General features: G+C 44.0%; 1 pseudogene; it reads right to left on the bottom strand.

The window, feature by feature from the left end:
- Positions 1 to 10160: 10160 nt before the first annotated feature.
- On the bottom strand, positions 10161 to 15675 carry LOC108520505 (protein SSX2-like; annotated as a pseudogene).
- Positions 15676 to 16680: the final 1005 nt, after the last annotated feature.

Below are 16680 nucleotides of genomic sequence, written 5' to 3' on the forward strand. Positions count from 1 at the left end.
ACTGTGAAAGACAAAGAAAAAATATTTTAAAATGATCTGAGAGAAATAGCAGGTTACTTACAAAGGAAAAATATTTAAAACTTTATCGGATCTCTCAAACACCACACTGGAGGCAAGGATACAATGGTGTAATAACTCCAAAGTGTTGAACGAAAGGTTTTTTTTTTCTTTTTTTTTTGAACAGTCTCACTTTGTCACCCAGGCTGGAGTGCACTGGCATGATCTCGGCTCACTGTAACCTCTGCCCCCCAGTTTCAAGCGATTCTCCTCCTCAGCCTCCTGAGTAGCTGGGGCTGCAGGTGCATACCACCACACCCGGCTAATTTTTGTACTTCTAGTACAAAATTAGTAGAGATGGAGTTTTGCCATGTTGGCCAGGCTGATCTCAAACTGCTGACCTGAGGTGATCTGCCTGCCTTGGCGACCCAACGTGCTGGGATTATAGGGGTAAGCCACTGCACCCAGCAAAAGAAAGGAATTTTTATATTTGGTGGAGTAAGGAAATGTCAGGCATATAAAACTTCAGGAGATTGAAGACACAGGGAAATGTTAAAGCAAACAACTATTCATTGCACTTATTAAAGACTATAAGGAAGGGCCGGCTGCAGTGGCTCATGCCTGTAATCCCAGTGCTTTGGGAGCCCAAGGCAAGAGGATTTGTTGAGCCCAGGAATTCAAGACCAACCCGGGCAACGTGGCGAAACTCCGTCTCTACAAAAAATACAAAAATTATTTTTTGTAGACGGGCATATCAAGTTCCTAGGTCTGTAGAGAATTAAAAAAAAAAAAACCTGGGTGTGGTGGTGTCTACCTGTAGTCCCAGCTAGTCAGGAGGCTGGGGCAGGAAGATTGCTTGGGCTCTGGAGTTTGAGGCTGCAGTGAGCTAGGATTGGGTCACTGCACTCCAGCCTGAGTGACAGAGTGAGACTTTGTCTCTGAAAATAAAAAAAGATCATAAGGACGATTTTACTCAGAGTGGGGACTACTGTGATAGGTACAGGGACCACTGCAATGGGGTCTTGTGGTGGGAGACTGATATTGGGATCGACTTCAACTCCACCAAGGACAAGTGGGGATTTGTAGTCAAAGAGTGGGAGCGGGGAGTCAGAAGATGGGAAATTACTTGGAGGAAACCTCAGGGGCAGGGGGATTCTGGCTAAACTGACTTGACAGGATTTTGCTGAAACAAGCTAAATGGGCAGAGTCCCTGGATGAAGGACAGAACCTGAGGTTGGGACCTAGTCAGAAACAGGACTCAGAGGAGCCTGACTCAAGTTTGGTCAAAGGAGAGTGTCTCTGTCTGAAAGCATAAGCATAAAGTCAACAGCAGTAAAATGAATGGATCCACAAAGGAGAATTTTGTGTATTGATAAACGGGGCTCTGCTTTAACCACTGTGAAAGTTGATATGTTGAAGTGAGTCGTTCTTAGTTTTTTTTTAAGTTCTTATTGCAAATGAAGCCTTCAGTACCTATGCTTCAGAGAGAATAGTTCCTGTAACCTTTTTTGTTTGGTTTGTTTCGTGTTTTTTGAGACAGAGTTTCGCTATGTTGCCAGGCTACAGTGCAGTGGCTCCTCCGCTCAGTGCAGCCTCTGGCTCCCGGGTTCAAGCAATTCTCTTGCCTGAGCCTCCTGAGTAGCTGAGACTACAGGCGCATGCCACCACGCCCAGCTAATTTTTTGTATTTTTAGTAGAGACCAGGTTTCACTGTGTCAGCCAGGATGGTCTCCATCTCCTGACCTCAAGATCCGCAAGTCCTGGTGATCCAGCAAATCTGTGTTGATGCTGATGCCAGAGAGGTATAATGAGGCATGCCCGACCCACACTTCCTGTCATGGCCTGAAACCATCTCTCAGGTTAAATTTTAAAAGAGCCCTAGCTTAGGAGGAAGTCCATTCAGATGGTTGGGGGCAGGGGGCTTAGGATTTTATTTTTGATTTACAAGTCCTATAAGATAAAAGTGCATAAATTTTAAGAAACAAGTCTTGTGCCTGATGTATGGACCACACAAAAAGTTCACCAAACTGTCCAGTGCCAAACCAGAGACATTCGAATGACAAATCAGGGTGAGGAGATGATATTTCCACACTGTAGACAGCTTTTCCAAAGACATCAGAATAAGTCTTCATATCATAATGAGACTCTTACCCCTGAATATCTATATTTTCACTTGACAGAACCCTACCCCAAATCCTTTACTTCAGCTAGTGGTCCTTTTTACAGAGTTGGCACTCTAATTTAATTCAACTGAGTCCTAAAATGCTACTCAAAGACTACAAGAGGTCTCATTCACTTCCCCCACAGCCTTTTGATTTGTTTAGCTGGTGGCCCCTAGGCTTGGGATCTTGGTTCAAAACCATTGTACAAACTAAATTTGTTATACTATTGCTAATTATAGCTGGGTGTGGTGGCTCACGCCTGTAATCCCAGCACTTTGGGATGCCAAGGAGGGCAGATCACTTGAGGTCAGGAGTGGGAGACCAGCCTGGCCAACATGGTGAAACCTCATCTCGACTGAAAATACAAAAATTAGCCAGGCATGGCGGTGAGCAACTGTAATCCCAGATACACCGGAGGCTGAGGCAGGAGAATCACTTTAACCTGGAAGATGGAGGTTGCTTTAAGCCAGGATCATGCCACCGCACTTCAGCCTGGGAGACAGAGCAAGAATCCATTGAAATAAAATTAAAATAAAATAAAACAATTGCTGCTTATTTTGGTATTATGATCTTTGAGCTCCATTCTTGTTGTCTGTCTAATATTTGTTAAGCCAGTTCTCCTAACAGGATAATGTTAGCCCAGTGCGTCAAGATGATTGCTAATACAGATGGGACTAATAACATGGAACTTGATGCTGAACTCCAGACAAACCTGGCATGGAGTGACAATGAAGCCTCACTTTAAGATGGTTGATCAGTGAGGTTTTCAAAGAAAGATGTTGATCAAAAGAGGGAATGTGAAAGCTGATTGTGGGAATGAATCAGCTTCTCCAGTGCCAATGCGACTCATTTCAAAATAATATGTAACATTTTTCTTTCTAATAAAACTTCCAACTTCTCTTTGTTCGTTGCACATACTGAAGACCACCCCAATCTGTGTGTATGCCCTTAATTGCAATTTCGTGATTCCCAAATAGAGCATTTGATTTAGGCATTTGTCTCTATAATTTATTTTGACTTTGACACAATTAATCAGTATGTCTTTAAAGGTCACCTCGCACCCTGACAAGGTGAGTATTATACTGAATTTAAAAATTCATTCTAGACTGAGCAAGGTGGCTCATGTCTGTAATCCTAACACTTTGGGAGGCCTAGGTAGGTGGATCACCTGGGGTGAGGAGTTCAAAACCAGCCCAGCTAAAATGGTGAAACCCCATCTCTACAAAAAATACAAAATTAGCTGGGCCTGGTGGCGCATGCCTGTAATCCCAGCTACTTGGGAGGCTGAGGCAGGAGAATCGCTTGAACTCAGGTGACAGAGGTTGCAGCAAGCCAAGATTGCACCATTGCACTCCAGCCTGGGCAACGGGAGCAAAACTCTGTCCCGAAAAAAAAAATCATTCTTTTATAATTTTGATAATTGCTTTGTTGTGCATTTTACTATGGACTTGTTGGATATCTAGGTGGCTGTAAACTACGCAGAGAAAGATAGAAACAGCAGTGAAGATCATTAGAAAATTGTAGTGTTCCTATAAAACAATAACGAAAGGGGGAAATTGTAAGAGTAACGAAACATAAAATTGAATTTTTCCTGTTGCCAAAACCACAAGAGGAAACCTTTCCCCATTTCACTTTCCTTAGAGCATTTCCTTGAGAAAATTTGTATTTGTAAATTCTTTCATTAATATGTAAGTTTCTGGTCGCCCTATAACCCAGGAATGTCTTGAACTTGAACTCCAGGCCTCAAGTGATCCTCCAGCCTCAGCCTCCCAAAGTGTTGGGATTACAGGCGTGAACCACCACAGCTGTCCCCTAGAAATGTCTTTCTTCAGGGCATTGGAACCATCTCTTTGAAATGTGAACATTGAGGAAGATGATGTCCCTGTCTCCCTGTCACCAGGGGAGTTTAGCCTAGGTGCCTTGCTCCAATCTGTAAGCACCGCTTGTCATAGAGATATGAGTTTTATTTTTCCTTCAGATAAAGGCAATTAACTAAATGGGTACTCCAGTTACTCGGTGAATTTAGAACTTGCCTGGGGGCATTTAGTTTTCACCCTTGACTGCTGCTGTACAACCAGGCCAATTAGCTACATATCTGGACTTTCTGGTTTCTGCTACCACTTTTTATTGTTTGTTTTGCTTTTTTGTTTGTTTGTTTTTGAGGTGGAATCGCCCTCTGTTGCCCAGGCTGGAGTGCAGTGGTGCGATCTCTGTTCATTGCAACCTCTGCCGCCCAGGATCCAGTGATTCTTCTTCCACAGCCTCCCAAGTAGCTGGGATTACAGGCGTGCACCACCATGCCCAACTACTTTCTGTATTTTTAGTAGAGACAGGGTTTCACCATGCTGGCCAGGATGGTCTTGAACTCTTAACCTCATGATCCGCCTGCCTTGGCCTCCCAAAGTGCTGAGATTACGGGCGTGAGCCATCACGCCTGGCCTCTGCTACCACTTTTGGATTGTATGAAACACTACACTTCAAAGTGTGGGATCTGGCTTCCCAGACAGCTGTCAGAGGGGTAGCTGATGGAATCTAGAAGTGTGGGGGCAGTCATGCCTGTGGAGTAAATTTTGACCAATAAGTAAAGGAACCAGGAGTGAGAGCCAGGTACGTAAATTGCCTCTCCTCTCCTCTCCCCACTACACCATTCCAGGCATTGTTTCTCAGTATAGTCTGTCTAGAGGTGTCCTGTGTGGCCCAAATTCTGTTTCCTTGGGAACATGAGCTAAAACAATGGACATTCAAACACCTGAAGACAGTGTTACATGTTGTTGAGGACCAGATCTGGGCAGAGGAAAATTATCTCAATAAGAAAATGGACAATTTGAGGATGCGGAATAGAGGGAAGGATTAGAAGAACCAGTAGTAGTATAGCTTACGGGTAATATTTTTGGAGAAAAAGGCAGTTCTGGTGATTTTTGCAGTGAACTGCTCAGCTCTGTGTGTATATATATATAATATATATATCCTTTCTTTCAATCACTCTCCCCTATGAAATCGTCCATAAAGTATCCTTTTATAACTATCTATTGCCTGTGAAGTGAATTTTCTTTTTATCTTTTTCTTTTTTATGTAGAGATAGAGTCTCTGTCGCCTGGGCTGGAGTTCAGTGGCACAATCTCGGCTCCCTGCAATCTCTGCCTCCTGAGTTCAAGTGATCCTCCCACCTCAGCTGCCCTAGTAGCTGGCACTACAGGTGCACACCACAAATGCTTGGCTAATTTTTTTATTTTATTGTATTTTTAGTGGAGAAGGGAGTTCACGATCTTGGCCAGGCTAGTCTCCAACTCCTAACCTCAGGTGATCCACCCACCTCAGTCTCCCAAAGTGCTGGGATTACAGGCGTGAGCCACCGCACCCAGCCTGTCACTTCTTTTTGGAGAATAAAACAGATTGAGTCTTGTGCCAAAATGCAGGGGATAAAACAAAATATTATACACAATAATAGATTGGTTTTTACATAGCAATATTAACCATTTAGAAAACCAAATTGAGAAAAATTACACTTATATAGTGACAAATATACATAAAATATCTAAACCTAAATGATTGGAGCAAGATGGCGGATAGATCCCGTGCCCCACTCAACATTCCATTGAACTGATAAGAAAATGTTATCAAGGGTCAATTCTTAACAGTAGAGGAAAATAGGAAAACAGGTCAGTGGTCCACCAGATATATTGAAGCATTCCTGGGAGATAGAGTGATGGGATCAGACTGATAGAGAAACCCAAGGAGACAAGACCACAGCTCAAATCACCGTAGGAAAGAGATGCTGTTTGTTTTTTGAGACAGAGACTGACTCTGTAGCCCAGGCTGGCGTGCAGTGGCGTGATCTTGGCTGACTGCACCCTCTGTCTCCCAGGTTCAAGTGATTTTCCTGCTTCACTCCCCATTGTAACTGGAATTCACAGAGGCCTATCACCACGGCAAGCTAATTTTTGTATTTTTATAGAGACAGGGGTTTCACCCAATTGGCCAGGCTGGTCTCCAACTCCTGACCTCAAGTGATCTGCCTGCCTCGGCCTCCCAAAGTGCTGACATTACATCATGGGACACCGCGCCAGCCCAGGAGATGCTCCTTGTAACAAACCCTCTGAAAAACTCCTAACCCTGAAACAAAAAAACACGGAGCTGGAAAGGGCCTTAGGATAATCATCAGGTAGGTTAATTTAAAAGTTCATTTGAAACGTCTGAATCAGCCAGATTCCCCTCCAACACCACAGACAGATTGACTGGCAGTAGCCATTTTTGCCTCTAAGATGAAACTCTGATAATCGTTCATTAAAGAAAGTGAAGGCCGGGCGAGGTGGCTCACGCTTGTCATCCCAGCACTTTGGGAGGCTGGGGCAGGAGGATTGATCCAGACCAGCCTGGGCAAAATAGTGGATGTCATCTCTACAAAAAAATACAAAAACTAGCTGGGAGTGGTGGCATGTGCGTGTAGTCCCAGCTAGATTGGAAGCTGAAGTGGGAGAATCCCTTGAGCCTGGGAGATCGAGGCTGCAGTGAGCTGGACTTACATCACTGCACTCCAGCCTGGGAGACAGAGTGAGATCCTGTCTCAAAAAAAAAAAGTAACGTATCAGAACTTGGTGTAACTTCAGCCCTTTACAGTAAGAAGGACAGAAACACATTTGTGGTGAGGAGACCATGTTCACTCTTTATCCACGACAGACAGATAGTCGGGAGCTTTGTATACCCAAAGAACCTAAGGAAAAAATGTTCCCTGTCATGACTCAGAATCTTCTAGCCATGCTTCCTTGCACCTGTCTTGTGGGCTGGGAGACCCAACTTATGGATCCCATCATCCCAGGAGGAAAGAAAAATCAAATCCTTCAGTATCTCTTTTGGGGTACCCTCTCCTCTATTTGCATGGAGGTTAAGACACTCAATATCTAGTAGCCGAATGTCACATTTGTGTAATACAGAACTATATTGGGATAAAATAGAATTTGTTTCCTCTGAGACACTGGTAAAGGTACGTCCACACTGACCTGGGTGGCAGCCACGTCTTCCTGCAGTGCCAGGCAGGACATGCTCACAGATCTGGGGAACTTCTGCTGTTCCTGGAGCCCCACAACCTCCTTACTGGCACCCTCTTCCTCTGGTGGTTGTGACAGCTCACACTTGGCCTTGGGTCTCCCCTGCTTCTTTGCCTGGCCCTCTTCCGCCCACCCTGCATATTTCTGTCTCCCACTGTCCCCACTATGACCACGACTGCCTCTCCCTCCCTGCACTCTGTCTCTCCTAGGGCTCCTTGTCTTGGGTAAATGAACCCACAGCCTCTACATTGTGATTGGGGGCAGAACCCGGGACTTGTTCAATTCTCCCTCCCTCCATCACATGCACCTGTCCTCCTTAATGTTTCTAGAGTCAGTGAGCTCCAAACTCAGCTCCTCCTGCCCCTGCCAGCTGTGGCACCTGTGACAAGACACCTACCATCTGTCTGGGACTCCATCTCTCATCTATCGTATAGGCAAAATGATGATGGTGTCCTCCTTCCAAGGCTGGGGAGAACCAGGAGGCCAAGGTGATGGGTTATGGACTGCCAAAACAGCTCCAATCCTGCCTCCACCTGGGGCTGGTGTTTCAAGTCCATTGTGTGTGAATGGAGCTTTGATGTCTCCATTCACACACAATGGTTTGTTCTAAAGTAGATTTCCCTCTGCCCTTCCCTTCCCCACAACTGTTTCCCCTCTGCACCATACCGTGGTACCTGTGAGAAAGAACAGTCCCATTCCCAAATCATCGTCCCCACCCCAGCCCCCAGGCCCTTGGTTGGTGAGACCCTTGATGGGCAGTCTCATGCTTCTGTCCAGGGGACTTTCCCACCGTTGCTCCCCTGCATGGAGACTAAGTGGACTCTTCTATTCCCTGTCCATTACAGGGTCTACAGTGAACGCATCTTCCTCATTCCTCCACATTCCCCAGATGACGATTTCATCTGTGTCTCCTCCCACATACTCCCCAGTGGACCATCCCGGACCTTGAACCCGAAAATCATTCAGAGAGCAAAGGCCAAGATGCCCAACCACCTGTCGCAGAATCCTGCTACAGGACTGAAGTGTACAGTCTCTATCAAAATAAAAACTGGAGGCCAGGTGCTGTGGCACATGCCTATAATCCCAACACTTTAGAAGACCAAGGTGGGAGTATCGCTTTGGCCCAGGAGTTCAAGACCAGCCTGGGTAACACAGAGAGATTTTCTTAACAAAACCTTAAAAAAAATCAGTGGGTCATGATGTTGCATGCCTGTAGTCACAGCTTCTCTGGAGGCTGAGGTGGGAGGATCGCTTGAGTCCACGGGTTTAAGGCTGCATTGAGCTATGATCATGACACTGCACTCTAGCCTGGACAGAGCAAGACCCCTTCTCTAGAAAAAACAATCAAACAAACAAACAAACCCAACAAATGGAAACATCCTCCTCTAGAATGGTGGTCAGGAACATCTGTCTGCCTTGTTCCCTGATGTCTTTCCAGACCTAGAACAGCACTCAGCACGAGTACACACTCATTAGGTTTCTGTTGAATAAATGACTCCTTTGACGCAGCAATTCCACTTCTAAGAATCTTTTCTAAAGAAATACACATGTGCACAGCTCTGTATGCACAATAATGAGAGGAGCAAACAACTGGGGAACGTTTGCAAAGTTTTATTAACTGTTAGTGACTGAGACAGGGAATCAGATGAGGGGAGTGCATGCTAAACAGGAAACGGAGTGAGGGGGGCTTGACCAGGACGCATGGCAACGGGGAAAAGCAGATGGGAGATGCTTATAGTGGTACTTAGTGTATGTCTGTGTGTGTGGTTTGTAAATGCAGAGGAGAAAATCTGAAATTAAACACTCAGACTTGTCCTCAGTAGTCACATCTAGGAGGAGAGGAGAGCAGTGTTGTTCTATGCGGAGATTACCTGACTATACTTGTTTTCTAAGGTATGTGCATGGATACACAAACCGAAATATGCGTTAAGTATATCTTGCTCATCAATGAAAACGATAGTATCTAACAGAATGGCACACTGTAAGAATATACAATGGAAATGCTAACATCGAAGTCTTGGCACACTAAGAAAAATAACACTCAACTTTTCACTGTTGTGAACACTTGCTTTCACTTCCTATACACCTGATGATGAGGGGTCTGCAGCCATGCCCATGATCGTGAAAGGTCACCAAGTTCTGCTTCTCATCATCGGCATGTGTCATATCTCCAAGGCTGAGGCGAGAAGAGAGAAGGAAAGTAAGTGGCAGTGAGTTCCCTCTGCATGACAAATTAATCTCATCTCCTCCTGACCTGCATATCCTGCACGCTCTGATTCTGCCCTACCTCAGGACCTGCACAGGCCTTCCAATGTTCCGCGAAGTGAACCATCTGCACATGTCACAGTGACTTCCTCATCTGGTTTATCCATTCCTAGGCTAGAGGAAGGTGTGGCCAGCATATCAGGGCTGACCTGGGTTTTGGGATCCCACAGCTTCCTGGGTAGGGAGGATCCCTAGATATACAGGGCAGGGAGTAGAAAGAGCTTGTGAAGGCCGGGCACGGTGGCTCACGCCTGTAATCCCAGCACTTTGGGAGGCTGAGGCAGGCGGATCACAAGATCAGAAGACCGAGACCATCCTGGCTAACACGGTGAAACCCCTTCTCTACTAAAAATACAAAAAAAATTACCCAGGCGTAGTGGAGGGTGCTTGTAGTCCCAGCTACCGGGGAGGCTGAGGCAGGAGAATGGCGTGAATCTGGGAGTCGGAGCTTGCAGTGAGCCGAGATCGTGCCACTGCACTGTAGCCTGGGCCACAAAGGGATACTCCGAGAAAAACACAAAACAAAACAAAAAACATGGGAAATCTCATCATTCAGCCTCAATGCTGAACCCTAGAAAATTACGAGAAGGGAATGATTTGGGAAACAAGTAGTAAGATGGGATACCGGTACCATAACAGAATAGCACATCTGCAGGGATGTGGGGAATGAGCCGAAGGTTCACTTACGAAGTTACTCGTCATCTTCCTAAGGGTCGCTGATCTCTTCATAAATCACCAGCTGCTTTCTCTTACGCAGTCTGTGGGTCCAGGCATGTTTCCCCCTTTTGGGCCCTATGATGGGGAAGAGTTGGAAGATGAGAGTTGGGTAGGGTGGAGAGTGTTAGGCTCTGTTTTCTCCAAAAAAGTAGATGCCTCCGCCCTCCCAAGTGCCCATGGGCCTTCTTTATCCAGTTTTTCATTCTGTGGCTTAGAGTCTGAGACCTTAGACCCACAACAACACACGCCAAATGCCAATTAAAATTTTAGCTTCTGGCTCCTTCCATTGTCAAGTTTAGATTCCCAACCTCTTCACTTATGGGACCCATACCTCCTTTCGTTCAGCATGTGTTTATTAAGGGCACACAGGCATACATTTTTTTATTGCACCACATTTTCATAGTGTTTCACAGATGCTGCAATTTTTTTTTGGAAACTCTCATCAATTTTACACTTTTCCATTATTATTATATCTGTTATAGTGATCTGTCATCAGTGAGCTTTGATATTATTACTGCCATTGTTTTTGTTGTTTTTTAATCTTTTAAAATAATTTTACTTTTTACTTTTTTATTTATTTTTTATTTTTTTGAAACAAAGTCTGGCTCTGTCGCCCAGACTGGAGTGCAATGGAGCAATCTCGGCTCACTGCAACCTCTGCCTGCTGGATTCAAGCGATTCTGTAGCCTCAGACTCCCGAGGAGTTGGGACTACAGGTGCCCGTCACCACACCCGGCTAACTTTTTGTATTTTTAGTAGAGACAGGTTTTCACCGTATTAGCCAGGATGGTCTCAGTCTCCTGACCTCATGATCGGCCTGCCTCAGCCTCCCAAAGTGCTGGGATTACAGGCGTAAGCCACGGAGCCTGACCGTGTCTTTTATTTTTGTGGGTCCACAGTAGGTGTATATTCCTATGGGGTACGTGAGATGCTTTGATACAGGCATGCCATGCGTAATAATCACATCATGGAAAATAGGGTCTCCATCCCCTCAACCATTTATCCTTCTGTTACAAACAATCCAATTACTCTTTTAGTTTTTATAAAATGTACAATTAAGTTATTATTGACTATAATCACCCTCTTCTGTGTAATTGTTTCGGGGGTACCAGGAACTGCACCCATAGAAGATGACAAACTTAATCGACCAATGTTGTGTGTGTTCTGACTGCTCTACCGATGAGCTGTTCCCCATCTCTCCTCCTTCTCTTGGGCCTCCCTATTTCCTGAGACACAGCAACACTGAAATTAGGACAATTAACAACCCTACAATGGCCGCTAATTATTCAAATGAAAGGAAGAGTCACATGTCTCTCACTTTAAATCAGAAGCTAGAAATGGCTAAGCTTAGTGAGGAAGGCATGCTGAAAGCCAAGACAGGCTGAAAGGTAGGCCTCTTGCATCAAACAGACAAGCTGTGAATGCAAAGGAAAAGTTCTTGAAGGAAATAATAATACTAATACTCCAGTGAACACAGGAATAAGAAAGCAAAACAGACTTACTGCTGAAATAGGGAAAGTTTGAGGGGTCAGGATATTTGACAAAACCAGCCACAACATTCCCTTATGCCAAAGTCTAATTCAGAGCAAGACCCGAACTCTCTTCAAGTCCATGAAAGCTGAGAGAGGTGAAGAAGCTGCAGGAAAAATGTGTGAAGCTAGCAGAGGGTGGTTCATGAGGTTTAAGGAAAGAAGCCGTCTCCATAACATAAAAGTGCAAGGTGTAGCAGCAAACCCTGATGGAGAAGCTGCAGCACGTTATCCAGAAGATCTAGCTAAGATCACTGTTGAAGGTGGCTACACTAAACAACAGATTTTCAATATAGATAAAATAGCCTTCTATTGGATGAGATGCCTTCTAGGACTTTCATAGCTAGAGAGAATTGACTCCAACTTTAAAGAAGTTCCACTGTGGGTAAAATGCTATCCAATAGCATCACATGCTACAGAGAAATCCTTCATGAAAGGGAGAGCTAATCGATATGGCAAACTTCTTTGTTGTCTTATTTTAAGAAACTGCCACAGCCACTCCACCCTTCAGCAACCACCACCTTGATCAGCCAGCAGCCATCAACACCAAGGCAAGACCCTCCACCAGCAAAAAGAGGGAGTCACTGAAGACTCAGAAGATTGTTAGCATTTTAAACAATTATTTTAAAATTAAAGTATGTACATTTTTAGACATAATGCTATTGCACACTTAGTAGACTACAGTATAGTGAAANCAAGATGTAGCAGCAAACCCTGATGGAGAAGCTGCAGCAAGTTATCCAGAAGATCAAGCTGAGATCACTGTTGAAGTTGGCTACACTAAACAACAGATTTTCATTATAGATAAAATAGCCTTCTATTGGATGAGATGCCTTCTAGGACTTTCATAGCTAGAGAGAATTGACTCCAACTTTAAAGAAGTTCCACTGTGGGTAAAATGCTATCCAATAGCATCACATGCTACAGAGAAATCCTTCATGAAAGGGAGAGCTAATCGATATGGCAAACTTCTTTGTTGTCTTATTTTAAGAAACTGCCACAGCCACTCCACCCTTCAGCAACCACCACCTTGATCAGCCAGCAGCCATCAACACCAAGGCAAGACCCTCCACCAGCAAAAGAGGGAGTCACTGAAGACTCAGAAGATTGTTAGCATTTTAAACAATTATTTTAAAATTAAAGTATGTACATTTTTAGACATAATGCTATTGCACACTTAGTAGACTACAGTATAGTGAAAACATAATGTTTTTATGCACTGCGTAACCAAAAAATAAAAGTGTGTGACTCACTTGATTGCAGTGGTCTGGAACCAAATCTACAGTATCTCTGAAGTACACCTGCACTGGGTATCAGGCATTGAGCTGAGTAAGATATGATCCCACGTTATCAAAGATAGAATTGCTTGAGCACCTTTCATGTCATCAGGTCTTCTAGATTAAATTTAATGCCTCCAAATAATTTATGAACTATGATTCTTTATTCCCATCTTATGGACTAGGAATCTGGAATTGAGAAAATTTGGAAGACTTGCCCCAAGTCACGTGGCTTTTTATATGGGTGACAACTCCAGTCTGTGTCTCTGGAAGCCATGTCTATCATCTCATCTGGAGTTGGGCAAGCTCCTCAGCCCAGCCTGGACCCAGGCTTGTCTGGGATCCATGCCACACACCCAGTCCACACACCTGAACATAGCCAGGGAAGCCAGAGGGGTTGTTCCCAAATTGTTTCCTCTTACCAGATCTCTTGTTAATCTTCTTAGAGGTACTTGGTTTTCCTGGGGGACACAGCTGTTTCCCATCGTTCTGTGGGCCAGATGCTCCTGGCACTTCCTTCGAATCATTTCCTTCCTTTGCTGGCTTCTCGGGCATGATCTTTATAATGTGAAGGTCACAGATAAAGAGTATCAGTCACATTTCTATAGTGCTTTAGAGCTTACAAAGCGTCTTCACATGCATTACCTTAATCAATGTTCTCAACAACACTGGAAGAGTTACACAGGCGTAAATGAGGAGAAACCTGGGAGGTTAGACGGGAAAGGAATGGCCTATGTGAATATGGTTTCCAGGGTTAGAATGGTTATCTTCACACTCTTTTAAGACTGACATTTTGCAAACAGCAAAATCTCCATGTAACTGAGAGTTTGGTATACAGAAGATTGGAAGAAGCATTCTTACAGCATTCTAAGAATTCACAAGGTCTACAAAAGGAAGAGCTATAAAATACAAGGGATCTCATATAAGTTCTTAGACAGCTGCTGGAGAGTAAATGTAAAAACATAGAGGGGAGACAAAACACTGCTGAAAAAGATGGTGTGTGGAGATGAATACAGGGAAGGGAGAGGGAAAGAAATGGTTTGCTGAAATTAATCTAGGTAGCAAAGAAAGCAGTTATCAGATATGGCATACCACCCTACCAAGGCACCACTACTGAATGTGGAATTAAGTGAGGTGGTACCCATAACAATTCTGACTGCATTGGGATATTGGGATGTGTCACTGACCAACAACCTTAAGCTACCTTTTTTTTTTTTTTTTGAGACGGAGTCTCGCTCTGCTGCCAGGCTGCAGTGCAGTGGCACAATCTCGGCTCACAGCAACATCCAACTCCCGCGCTAAAGCGATTCTCCCGTGACAGCCTCCGGAGTATCTGGGACTGCAAGCAGGCACTACCATGCCCCGCTAAGTTTTGTAGTTTAGGTAGAGACAAGGTTTCACCATGTTGGCCAGGATGGTCTTGATCTGTTGACCTCATGATCCACCTGCCTTGGCCTCCCAAAGTGCTGGGATTGCAGTCGCGAGCCACCGTGCCCCGCTCTTAATCTACTTTTTATTCAGCTTCCTCGCTTATGAAATAGTGAACAATACATATGCAATAGGCTAAGGGAAAGTCCTCTCTGAGCTTGTAAACACTGTTTAAATATAGTAACAATAACAATCAATACCTTTCTGGATCCTTCTTTGAATTCGGTCTCCACACTGGCAACCCAACTCCCAGATCCCTTTACCCTCTAAACCAGAGTTGAATCTGCACTTCTGGGATCACTCATTCGGGGGCCTCTGAGGGATCCCCTGGGCTGGGACTGGGGCTTTCCAGATGCCCCAGGTGCAGAGAAGGCCCTCAAGGAGCTCACAGTAGGGAGGGGCTAACAGTCAAAGTGACTCTTAAACCATGTGAGTGGCCCCAGTTACAGAGCAGAGGCCAGCTGGTCCTTCCTGTTGCGAGAGTGGGTGTCTCAATGGAAGCACCAGCAGGCCCTATGGGGTAAAGCCCTAGTGAGCAACATCTGAACTTCATAAACAAATACAAACTTGAATGAGCTTTAAATGGCTTGGAGCTCTGGATTAGACTACCACTGCCACTGTGCCCCAGGAACATTCTTTAACATCTCTGTACCGGATAGCCTCATTTTATTATTATGTTGCTGATAACTAGGATCTATAACATGAACTATGATTCTTTACTTCCATTGCATGGACCAGGAATCTGGAGCTCAGAGAACTTAGAAGATTTGCGCCAAGTCACATGGCTTTTATATGGATGAAAACCGAAGTGTGTGACTCTTTATTATTTGGAGATAATAACAGAAACAATGTCATAGAGATCTTCTTAAGGATTAAATAAATTAATCCATGTAAACTGCTTAAAATAGTATCTGGCATCACTATGAAAACAAAAGAAGTATTAAGGATCACAACTCTTAGTGTTATCAAGCTGTCGATGCTACATCAGGTGTTGTGATAGACATGGGGGGAAGGAGGCAGTGAGGGCATTTTTGATATTCTCCTGCTCTTACCAGTGTTCACATCCATGAAGAGACAAAGGTTGTCTGGTCCTTTAGATTTGAGAGATACTCACCTTCGGGAAGATTCCCTGGAGCCTGCCGAAAGTCATCTGAGGACGTTCAACTGAAAGAGAATACATCAGAATTTTTCTTTGTTGGTAAAGATTTCCAAACTCTAGAGAGACTTCTGTCACATGAGGGCATTCTGCAGCAGAGGGTTATGAGTTCACTCATTGTCGAGGAGTTATTTGAGATTTGCTTCTGAATTATGTTTAGTCATGGTTGGTGCATTTACCTGTGGCATCAGTTCAGAATTTTCCGTCTCATGGTTTATTAAATGGGGGTTAAACCCCATCACAGTCTCATCTTATTCCATTACATATCTTTCACATTTTCCCAAATAACTAAATAGATTGGTTGGGAATCTGAACTGTATTCACTCAAGATGTGCAACAACTGAAAATCACTGTACACTTGAAATGGGTGAATCTTATGGTATGTCAGTTAAGCTGTTAAATGTGTGATGAACCATGGATGATTTAGTCCAGTGGCTCTGAAATATTTTCTTTATAAAGACACTCTTTTAATGTCAAAACTTGGCAGATACTCAAGCACTGGATTTTCAGACCTCTTATAGTGATGGTGGGAGATGGTAGAATCTGGCCTGTTTAGTTGAGGAGTAATAGGTCTGTTGGAGACAGTTTGGACATTCTGACCTTGTCTTATAATTGTGTGGTCAGAGCAGAAGAGCAAGCAAATACATATGTCCCCTTTATATTCCCAAAATATACAAAGATTTCTACCCAGTAACCTGTCGCTTTTTCACCCTATATTGTCTCTCCTCACTGACAAGTGGGAAAACTCTCTGTGCGTTGGATGAGGGATCACTCTTTCAAACTCACCTCCCAGCTCACCGCAGAGAATCAGTTCTTTGGGAATGAGAAGACTATTTGGTTTTGATAAAATACAGAAAAACAAGCCATCTTTATTACATAATGTGTTCATCACCCTCACTCTTAAGATACCTATCCAATACCTACATGCTGTTAATGAAACAAACTCTGGAAGTTTTTGGCGGATCTACAGTTGTAACATTTTCTTTCTTTCTTTCTTTCTTTCTTTCTTTCTTTCTTTCTTTCTTTCTTTCTTTCTTTTTTCTTGTAACATTTTCTTAACTGTCCTTTGATTCAGTAACAGTGCTTAGGAAGAACAACATGTCC

Source organism: Rhinopithecus bieti, unplaced genomic scaffold (assembly GCF_001698545.2).
Source record: "Rhinopithecus bieti isolate Rb0 unplaced genomic scaffold, ASM169854v2 scaffold_53678, whole genome shotgun sequence".
In the NCBI taxonomy this organism is placed as follows: domain Eukaryota; kingdom Metazoa; phylum Chordata; class Mammalia; order Primates; family Cercopithecidae; genus Rhinopithecus; species Rhinopithecus bieti.